The sequence below is a fragment of the Nestor notabilis genome, unplaced genomic scaffold, assembly GCF_000696875.1.
Source record: "Nestor notabilis isolate BGI_N333 unplaced genomic scaffold, ASM69687v1 scaffold588, whole genome shotgun sequence".
Taxonomy (NCBI): domain Eukaryota; kingdom Metazoa; phylum Chordata; class Aves; order Psittaciformes; family Psittacidae; genus Nestor; species Nestor notabilis.
The window spans coordinates 8,855-19,588 of record NW_009940435.1 but is presented as its reverse complement, the minus strand read 5'-3'; the positions used below and the strand labels follow the sequence as shown (position 1 = coordinate 19,588).

Sequence of the window (10,734 nt, the reverse complement as noted above, 5' to 3'; positions counted from 1 at the left end):
ACCCCCCACACCAGCCATAAGAGAGGCTGTGGTGGTGAAGGAGAATGGAAGAAGCATGCAATCTGCACTATGCCCATCATTGCCAATAACCACAGGATCTATTAGGGACAGTATATAACTGGCAAACCCCACTGATGCCTGCCCTTTTCTGGTGAAAGACCCAGCAGCATGTTATCAGATAAAGACTGGTTCCTCTTCCTGCCTTTGCTGTAGAGGGAAGCTAGAAACAGGCACAGAGCAGCTGCTGCAAGGTAAGATGATCAATCAGAAAGATGGTGGCCCTGCTCACACCAGAGCTTGCCTGTGCAGCTGCTGATTTAGCACACAATGTCAGAGCAAAGCAAAAACACCGCAGCCCTGCCACCTGAAGGCAGGGAATACATTTTCTATCCAGTATAGAACAGTAATTTCCAACACACACACACCTTTACACCATCACAGTAAAACACTGGTGACCATCTTACATCTACAGATACTTCACATATATACATACACATATATACATACACTTGATTCACATATATTTATGTAGATTAGAAACCTGCCTCATTATGAATCTTCACATACTTTGCTTGTAAGGTAGGGGACAGTAAAGAGCAAGGAAGGAAGGAAGGAAAGGGCTTACAGCACACTGTATTTAAAGGTCCATGGAAATACAGGCATTACTGTTCATTTCAAGCCTCCACCAATACAACCAGAAACCATTCTAATTAAACAGACATCAGCAAACTCCCATTTCCTTTGTGCTCCAAGTGGTTATCAGTCCACACTATAAAACCACTATGTATGTGTCATAAATCAGCAACATCTTGGCAGGCTGTACTAGAAAGTCTCCAAATTGTAGAAGGAAGAACAAAACAAAACAGCTATACATACTGCCTAAAAGCGGTACCAGCAACAAGAAAAGGGAAACCTAGAAGACAACCCACTGACCTACTAATTGCTCTGACTTAGGGATATTAGCTCACATTAGTCTCTCTCCTTGGAGCAAAATGATTTACATCAACTCTGAGACAGTCACCACCTCTGTCTCCCTGTATAGAAATCAAAAAACATCTCCATTAACACCACGGAAAGGGCAGTTTTGAGCATCAGTGCAACAAACATTGAACTGTTGGGAAGTACCAACTTTCTTGTCACTATTTCAAAGTCTGCTTCCAATGTCATCCATGTCACCAGTATCTGACAGATGAACCTCACTAGGCAGGATGTGGTCTGTAGTTCAAACTGTACCCCAACAAGCCACTGCAATAATACACTTTTACCCTCAGTCCACAGTAAATGAAGTAATTCAGCTCAGCATAGCTTAAATCAGCCAATGACTGCAGAAGCAACATGACTGAAGTAGAGAATCAAGCCCAAGGTAGGAAAAAACACCACTATCAAGAACCACTGGATTCAAACTTGGTAGGACATTTAGACCAGAGTTAGGAAAAGCTTTTGAAACAAGAGAGGAGTCTTCGACAGGACTAACGACAGATAAACACAGCAAGCTGGAGCTTACTGTATTTGGACACAAGATCCTAAAACTCCAGTTGCCTGTGTTATCAAGGGTCTAGCAATGATGATCCAGGCTTTGCTGAAAGCCCCACTCCCTCATCATTCCCCTCCTCCCCTCTCCCTTAAGAAAATGCTGCATTTAAATAGTTCCCCTTGTCCTAAAGCTGTCCTTCCTCAATGGATCTGAACTTGCACTCCTCAAAACTCGCTCCACTCCAGATAAAACGAGAAAAAGAAGTTAAGGCATGTGTAAATTTCCATATTAATATGAGAAGTCACAGCCAAGCCGTGCGTGTGACACGTGTCAGACTGCAAACAACGGTAACACTGGCATTTACTTAAAATGACAGTTACTGCTGTATCACGTAAGTCTGTTTTACTGTACTAACCCTGCAGGGTACAGTTAGTTATGCCTATACACACTGCACAAGATTCAAAGTATGGGACTTGCAGTGCACAGACTAAAAGCTGACCACTGCAGACAGAGGCAACACTACACGCACAAGAGTTAAAGAGAATTCAGTGTTTGCTAACTCCAGATAATTCACCAGTTTGACTCATCTTAGTCCAGGTTTGGCTTTTTTCCTTTTGTGGACAGCTGAAACAGGTATAAAAGTTGGCTCCTTATTTTGCAGTTTCTGAAAAAAAGGCCATAGGCCTGGAACAATGACCTGAACCAAGGCCCACCCAAATCAGTCTCCACAGCCTTTAATGACTTTTGGATGAAAATATGAGGACCACCAAGAGAACCTTCTCACCCACAGAAGGTGGCAGCAGGTTGCCATGCCTGGGAAGGGTGAAGCTTGCATGGCTCTAATCCTTGCTGTAGATGTTCTGAAAACAGACAATTCATTAAAAAGCTGTGGCAGTACTCACCGGCACAGACAGAGCACTTGTAAACTACAAGATGCAGTACAGAGCAAAACCAAAATATGTCTGCATCTGGTAACTTACCACTGCCCAGCAGGAAGAATGCCTAAGTCATGCATGTACCATTAACTAGCAAAGGGGCAACTGTCTACTGTTAAAAAACATTGTACTTCCTAGCACAGACGTTTCTGGAAAATGCTCACAGTCACCTTTCAAAAGCACTCACACTCACTTTCGAATACAAAAAAATATAATAAATAAAAAAATAATGAGCTAAACACAAAGGAACCAAACCCCTAAAAACTAACCCCTGACCAACCCCAAACGATACCAAGAGAACAAACCAATTACTTAAAACTTTCCTGTTTGGTAAAGTAGTAAAATGCTCTGAGCTATAATAATTAGGGGACAGTAAAGCTCAACAAAAACAAAGGATTTTCTTAAGCTATGGAAACATGAAACCAAAATCCCAATACAAGTGCAAATAGCAGTTTACTTCCACCAGATAGTGTATCAACTGATTGTTAGGGCATACACTCTGTAAATGCTACAAAAACCATGAAAATCCCAATATTATTTTTACAGATTGGAAAAACACAAAGGCCAAAAACAGCACCAATAAGTCAAATAAAAAACTCATGCATATGTTTACATAAAAGTTTGATGAGTATAATATATTCGTCACACTCCCACAATTATTCCCCGAAAATACTATAAATATTATTTTGACAATGTAATTACAGTCTTTGCTTTAACAGTGGCAGCAAAGTACTGGCATGAATCCCCCATGCAAAAAGCCTAACAGACAAAGCAAAGATCACACATGGAAACTGGCAACTCTTATGATCAGGGTTGTCCTTTATTTATTTGGCTAAAAAAAGTCTGTTTAAATTAGTGTCTGGTTTATTTAAGCTGTAAAACAGAAGTAGTTCAATTATCCTAGCAGTAAGCAAAAGGAAACCCCAAATACAAAAATAAATGGAAGTGCAGATTTTTAAATTCTCTTTCTCTGCCAAGCAACTGGGGCACGTTCAGCACCCCATGGACTGTTGGTCCCTTTCCCACTTCCTCTCCCTTGAAAGAAAAGCTAATATGAACTTAAATTGATAAATGTCACTTATTAACAGCTCAGGATGTTTTGACTCTGTATGATAAGTAAAATGGTTCAAGCTTTATAACCACTTACTCTCTCATTCCACGTACATCAGCCCCTCACATATGACTTGTACGAAGATCTGAAGCGTAGTAATTTACAGTATTTGCTCACAAAACCCCCTCAAAACCAAACCAACAACTAAATCCCCAACAAAACAGTATGCATTCTCCTCAAGAGATAAATATAGAGGGCACTGATGTGGGAGGAGAGTAAGGATTAACTTTCCTTCCTTAGTCCTGTTGGTTTAAATATAGTAGCCATTGTGTTTGGGATTATCCATGATACAATTTAAAAGTTACATCTTCTCCAGTTGTAGTCGCGTTACAATCAAATCTATGTAACCAATCCTATGTCTCCACACTTGTTGTTCAGACTGTTTATAGGCAACAAAACTGAGCAATGGTTTTCCGAATGCTTTGGGTGAGCTCTGGATACTTGGATATCCACCATGCTACAATGTCTGTCTAGTAAAAATCTATCATTCCATCACACTTTCCAGGCATATTTTAAAATGTTTATTTTTCATATATAAACCACAAGCAGTATTTTGGAAATGAAACCATTCAGAGTAACATGACTAAAGAACTACAACAAGCAATGAAAGCTGAATATGTTGGGGTTTTGTTTTTGTTTTTGTTTTTTTTTAAGAATAAAACAGAAACATGAAAGATACCAAATGGGAAATAAGAGAGAAGCACAAAAGATAAGAGCCAGGATCACTTGGTCAATATTGGCATTTGTCAAAGACTATTCAGGTTCCATAGCTGACCACTCCGTTTCTCGTTCCTGATAATTTAAAACACATTGCTGAATGACCGGTCATGCCAAATGATAAGGTACAGGGAAAAAAAAGAGGAAGTATCAAAAATATGCCACAGATATACTCCTATGCTAGTATGTAACCCCACTGAGGCATTTAGCCCTGATTTTCAAACTAACGAGTTCTGCAAAGATACCCCTCAGACATTCAGAAAAACTCTGAGTATTCACTTTTAGCTCATTTTCCTGTTGCTAAGATTGTGTCTTTTTAGTGGAACCGAAAGTATAAGTGCTGCTGCTGCCATTGCCTTCCAGGGGAAGAAAATAAACAAATAGATAGATAGATAAATATTGACAAGAATCAAGAAATGGGTAAAAACGCATGGCTGCCCATTTAAAAAAAGAATAAAGGAAAATCAATTTAGTGTTCTTTGGCAGATTTGAGAATGACACCTTTTCCACACTGTCAAAATTAACCAGTCTTGTTTTTCCAGTGCAATTCCAATTTGCAAATGGTTAAATATAGAACTAGGAACAGGTCAGAGCAAAGAAACATTCCATGTTTCGTTTCACTGAGTAAGGACAGAACTGAAAGGTTTATTTCTCCTAACCTCTCTTGAGGAGAAACACTTAACAGCTATTCATTAATTTTTTGAGGAATACTTTTGCAAACCTAACTCAAAGACCCCATTTTACTCAGATTCTTCTTCAGGAAAACAAAATCATTTGATTAAACATCTCATTTTCTGTAAAGCCTGGAAAACAACTTTGTATTAACAATTTTTTAGAATAGATAAGCTACCCAATGCAGCTGCTGTGAATTTCTGATGTCAATTTTTTTCACAGACCTCTTAACAAAACATCAACATGATTTTCTAGCACTACATGAACTCCTACAGCATAGAACTCAAGTGGCTGTTTAAGCACAGCATGCCTTCACCTGCAAGAGTTCAAGTAATCAAGTATCTTTCTTCGCTCAATCATGTCATGTTCTCCTGCAGACCTTGGGAGAAAGTTTTTTGTCTTCTTATTTCAAAGATGAAACACTTCTAGGCTATCTGGCTTCTGCAAGAAGCAGTATCTCTAGAAGCTATATACAGCCGAGGTTCCTTACCTCTTCTTTTTGAAGCACACACACACCCTCCCTTATGCCTTTTTTTTTTCTTTTAATCTCTACGAAGGAGTGATGATGTTTTTCTTTTTAGAGTTCTGAATTCCAAGGTTACTTATTGCCATTTCTTCTGCAGAGTATGACCCTTCCACACTAGCAGATTAAAAAGTACTTTCCAACACACTTTCTTTCTAGACCACAATCAACCTCCATGGCAGCAACGGATCAAGAGCAATTGTTTTTTCATTAACTAAGAGAAAATACATGATAGCTGATCAAGTCCACATCAGTTTCATACTTGGAGAACACCGACTGAAGCTGAACCGAAGTTTCAGGCTGTCTTTACCTGAAGAGCATCACAGGCTTCCTCCTCTTCTGCTCAAAGCAAGAAGCATTTCTTTATAGCTCCCTTGTAAGTAACAGGGTATTTGGAGCATTTGTAAAATGTTTAAAACAAGATATTCCCTATTTTTCTACACATCCTCCCTCAAGAAAGGAGCTGTGAACAGGTGTTCGGCAGATGATATTCATGTTGCTGAACATCCTACCAGAAAATTATCAAGTTACTATAATAAGCCCAGTACACAGAGTCATCTTTCATCTCTGCTTCTAAAGGACTGTTTCAAGTTCTGTTCTGAATAAAGTATCTGTAGCAGTTTAACGACATCTGAACACTTCTCAGAAAATTGGAAGCAAAGTCAAATTCCTGTTCAAGAACTCAAGCTTATCATCCATGATAATCCACTCACCATTTCTGACTTCAAAACATTAAGAGCAGTGAATGACCTAAATCTTTGTACAACAGCTGGCACATCTGGACCCTGATTTTGAACAGATGCTGTTAACATCTTCCTATCAATGTATTTTTATGCAGCTTACCATGGTAGGTTAAAACCCCTAAAAAATTAAGAGGGATGGCATCAGGACAGCATAACAATAACAACACTCACGCTACTTGATTTAAGGCTAGCTCAAGTATCACCAGCAGCCTGAAACTGAGGAATGCTGGCATGATGCTCAGAGCACCTCTCTCAGTCACACACAAACAGCACAGTATTGCTCTGTGGCTGATATGGGGCAGTTGCACTCAGCTTGGTTCAGAGAGGACAATCAACTCATTCAGAGAACTTGCACAACAAATTGTCCCATGCAGGGCAGCTATCAGGCATTCAATGCCTTTTTATCCTAGAGGAGAGAAAAGTATTTTGGCAGATAAACACTTTTTAAGCAATTATGCTGGAATTCAAAGTACATTCTTCAGCATCAGCAGTATTTTGAAGCGGTGAAAGGTTTGAGAAGATCTATTTACAAACAAAGAAGATTAAAGCTTCTTCTGTCCAGGATGGGGTACGGGTGGGCATCAATGAAAGGATCAGATGGGACACAGCTTATAGAATATAAGCTTGCTTCAAAACTGTCATGCCCTTGCTTGCAATTTATCAAGGAGAAAAAAAGTTACCCGTTTTTTTCCAGATTTCAGAGATGAATCCTAAATCTAGATCTCACACTCTGGAATCTAAAGATCCATCATCTCAACAAACCTCAATGTACCTTCCCAAAGGTCTGCTAGATTCTGCTGGAAAGCTTAAGATTTGCCATAGGAAAAAGGAAAAATATAGCTCCACAACCAAACCAAGACACATACTATGAAGTGAAGGAGATTTTCTACTTGGGTTTCTGACAAGGGTATTTCCTACGTCTGCTGCAATCCCTAACGTACTGAACTACTTCTTAGCATTTAAGAGATCTGGGTCTGCTTTAAGTTCAGTTAAAGTTCATCTGGCAGCTTCATCAGCCTGCTCCTCTGGCAAGTGTTTTTGGTCTTCGTACCCACAGCAGAAGAAAAAAAACTAAACCAAACCAAAATCCTTGTTATGATGAGACTTTTATAATTAAAAAACATAACTAAAAAAGGATGTGCAGAGGGTACTATGAAAACTCCGTTAGATCTATATTCTGCAGATACTTAATTATTTATTGGAAGACTGTAGTCTCCAATCATTTAACAAAGAAATGTAACAGTCCTTCTTGCATGCAGCATTTCTACATGAGTAGATTGGAGTTCCTGCATTTTCAATCCCTATTCAAATTAATTTTGAACTGAGGAGAAGGGGGAAGTATTTGTCATCTTGTCTGTCTTCCCACCAGGAATATCCAAGCTCCACATCCACTTCATAGACTTTTCAGCACGTACAGTTCCAAGAACACTGACGTGAAGTTCAGTTGTCAGATACTGTCCAAGTAGTGTAGCACTTGAATTTTTCTCTACTTGATAGAACTTGAAGTTCTATCTTTTGCAGAGAAGAGGAAGGACTGCTGAGGCAATAAGAAAACAGAGCACATTTGTAAGTATGTGTGACTTACCTGTCACAAATCAGTCTTGATGCTGTCCAGACATCTAGCAAATTGTAAAACACTTGTTTAGCACCATTGCCTATCAACCGCCAGCACTCACCTAGCTGTTGGCTTTCACTGTGGAACTCATTAGAGCAAGCTCCCTTCTCTAAGTACTACATAATTTGAATTGCTCAATAGAAATTAATACTAGGTATTGTCAGAAATTACAAGACAAACCAAGCTATGAAATGCAGCTAAGTTGGGAAGCAAGCATGGAGGAAGAGTGGGGCCAAACAGCTATGTGTAGCAACACCACACAGGAAAGGCCTAAAAATGTTCTTTTAATATATGTATTAAAAAGAAAGGAGAATATTATTGCAGAGATGACTGGCTTGCAGGTGGGATTGGACAATCTTTATATGCCACATGGAGGAATTAAGTAGTTATTTTTAAACTTATCTGAAGCCTTAGAGAGATATTCCAGGACAGACATACTAATTCACCTTCAGCCTTTCTGGCCCACTGCCTCAGTGGCATACCATGTACTCAAACAACAGCTTTTTCTACAGTTGACTGGAACAAGTACATTACAAGCTTTCAGGAATTTATCTAGCTTTTTACAGCATTTAAAAAAAAAAAAAAAGAGATGTGCTGAAAACTTGCACTAGAATTGTTTCAGTAAATACACTGAAATGGGGAGGCAAATTAGCCACGAATATAACACTTGGGCCTAAGATAAACTAATAAAAAAAAGTCTTTCTCCTAGCAGAGAAGACGCAAAGCAGGCTGGATTTAACTGAATAAATCTTAGCAACAGTTCATGATCAAATCACTTTGCACAGCACTTCCTTTTTTGCTGCTTCGATCATGCCCCCTCCCTGAGAACCACCACATTGGTCACAGTAGTGGCCAGAGAATATATAATTTATTTTATTTCTGGTTTTATCCATTACAAATTGTACTACACTGAACTTTACTACAAAAACTACCACACCATTAGGACTTACCAGTCTTAACAGTTACCAGTGGATAAAGAGTGAAAACAGCACAGATGAGGCTAAACTAATTTTTCAGTCTGCATAAAGAGTTTTTAATCTCTCTTCTTCATAAATACAATAATGTACAAACTTCAAATTTCTTTAGCCTGCAATGATTTGCTCTGGGAATTTTTCACAGGCACATGAACTGAACATTTAGTGTTGTTCACTCTGCAATACAGCATTAACGCTTTATCTTTGTATTTTGTTGCTATGGAAGCAACATTGAAGTATTTAAAATACCTTAAGGATATAAACAGGCACCAAGAAGGATCATCAAATCCTAGCAGCCATTTAAGGGCAGGAAAAGGACACACCTCAAAATGAACAACTTGAAATACTCAACACCTAATTATCTGCTAGAACAAAATACATGTGCTACTCTAGCCCTGTGACATAATTTCCTATGTGAAATACAAGGAGAATCAATCATGAAGTAGAAATATAGTTAATAAACACAGTAATATTTACTAATTTCAGGGGTTTCTTTTGTTTCAACAGTGCTATCCCGATTTAGCAATTTGCCTGTCTTTTGAAAGACTAATAATCCACAGTGGAATGTGTTAACTTCTGAGGTATGCTCTATGGAAGGGGCTGGTGCTCTAGGCATTAGCTAATTTTTACTCACAACAAAGTTGAACAGATCACTCAGCAAGGAATTAGCAACACTTGCTTGTCTAAAAAAAATTTTTTGTTGAACTAACTTACATGGAATACCTAGCCATGCTCATCACAGATGTTTCCCAATGAGATCAATACTACCCACAATATAAAATGAACCATCTATCCTGGGTCAACACATCAAATTTTACTTATAACTCAAACTTATTTGCTGAATGGCTATGTAGAGTAACAGTAACAAAACACTTTTTATTGAAATAGTATTAAAAATGTTCTGGTCAATACCCTCCCACCCCCCTTATTTTTCAATAGTGATAAAAAGAGATTTTACAACATTCTGTGGCTAGGAAAAGGAGTCTAAAGCAGTTAATCAAATTACTGTGTTCCACCCCCTTTCTTTTTTGCCACGTAACGTTCACTGCTGCTTCTTCAGATCCCAACAGCAGCAGAACAGCACACATGCATACAATAACCCATCAAGGAGGGGTCAGCTGCCACCAGACTAAAGAGGAAACATCAGGCCATACATGTAATCAACAAGGAGTACATCCTGCTCACTCTCTTCCAAATGCTGGGAGGCACCACTGAAAGGTGATAGTTCCATGTCACAATTCCTGATGCTTTGAATAAGCTGAAGGTGGGAAGTCCACTTCCCCAGGGGAGACTTTTGAGCCTGCTGCTATCAAGGACCCTAGTACGGACATCAGGCTGGACAAAACCAACATTTCAGTTCTCATCACTTTTCCTTTTCTCTTACTGGTCTAGTAAGAGGTTCACAACTGCGGAGCAGGACATTCTTGCCCTTTATTGCCTTTTCCCAGTCCTCCCTGTCCAACTGTGTGACACAGCTTGAAAGTCACTCCTGTGTGCTATCAGTTCCTCCTCTTCAAAGTCATTAAGCAAGCCCTCTTTTTGCCACGCACAGGGTTTAGTTCTGGTCCTCCCACACTGAAGGGCTGTGCTAGCATCACCAATCCTTCTCTGGAAGAAGGATTCCAACAACAGATGAAGGAGTGAACATGGCTTAAGCACAATACTGTCACATGCCTGAAAGGCTTCATTTTGAGCCAACTATAGCAGCAAATTAGTATCCTGGACTGCGCTCCTCTGTCCCAACTTCATAAAGGTGTTTGAGGGTAACTTAAAGTATGACAGTAGTTTCACTTGCTTTCACAAAATGATATAAAGCAGCAACAGGAACCCAGTAAAAACCTCATCCAAGTAATGGGAATGAAAAGAAATAAAAGTAACAAGAGAAACCGAACGTTCCCTACTCTCTGCAACCACAGACAGTAAAGACTGGGATCCAATGGCCTATACCAAGCTCCAAATGCACACAGCGG

General features: G+C 39.2%; 1 protein-coding gene across 1 annotated transcript in view; it reads right to left on the bottom strand.

Annotated features, from left to right (window-relative positions):
* The window catches only part of ATXN10 (ataxin 10), a 96,300-nt gene that overhangs the window by 82,259 nt on the left and 3,307 nt on the right, over positions 1–10,734 (bottom strand). The gene's annotated exons all lie outside the window — the stretch shown is intronic.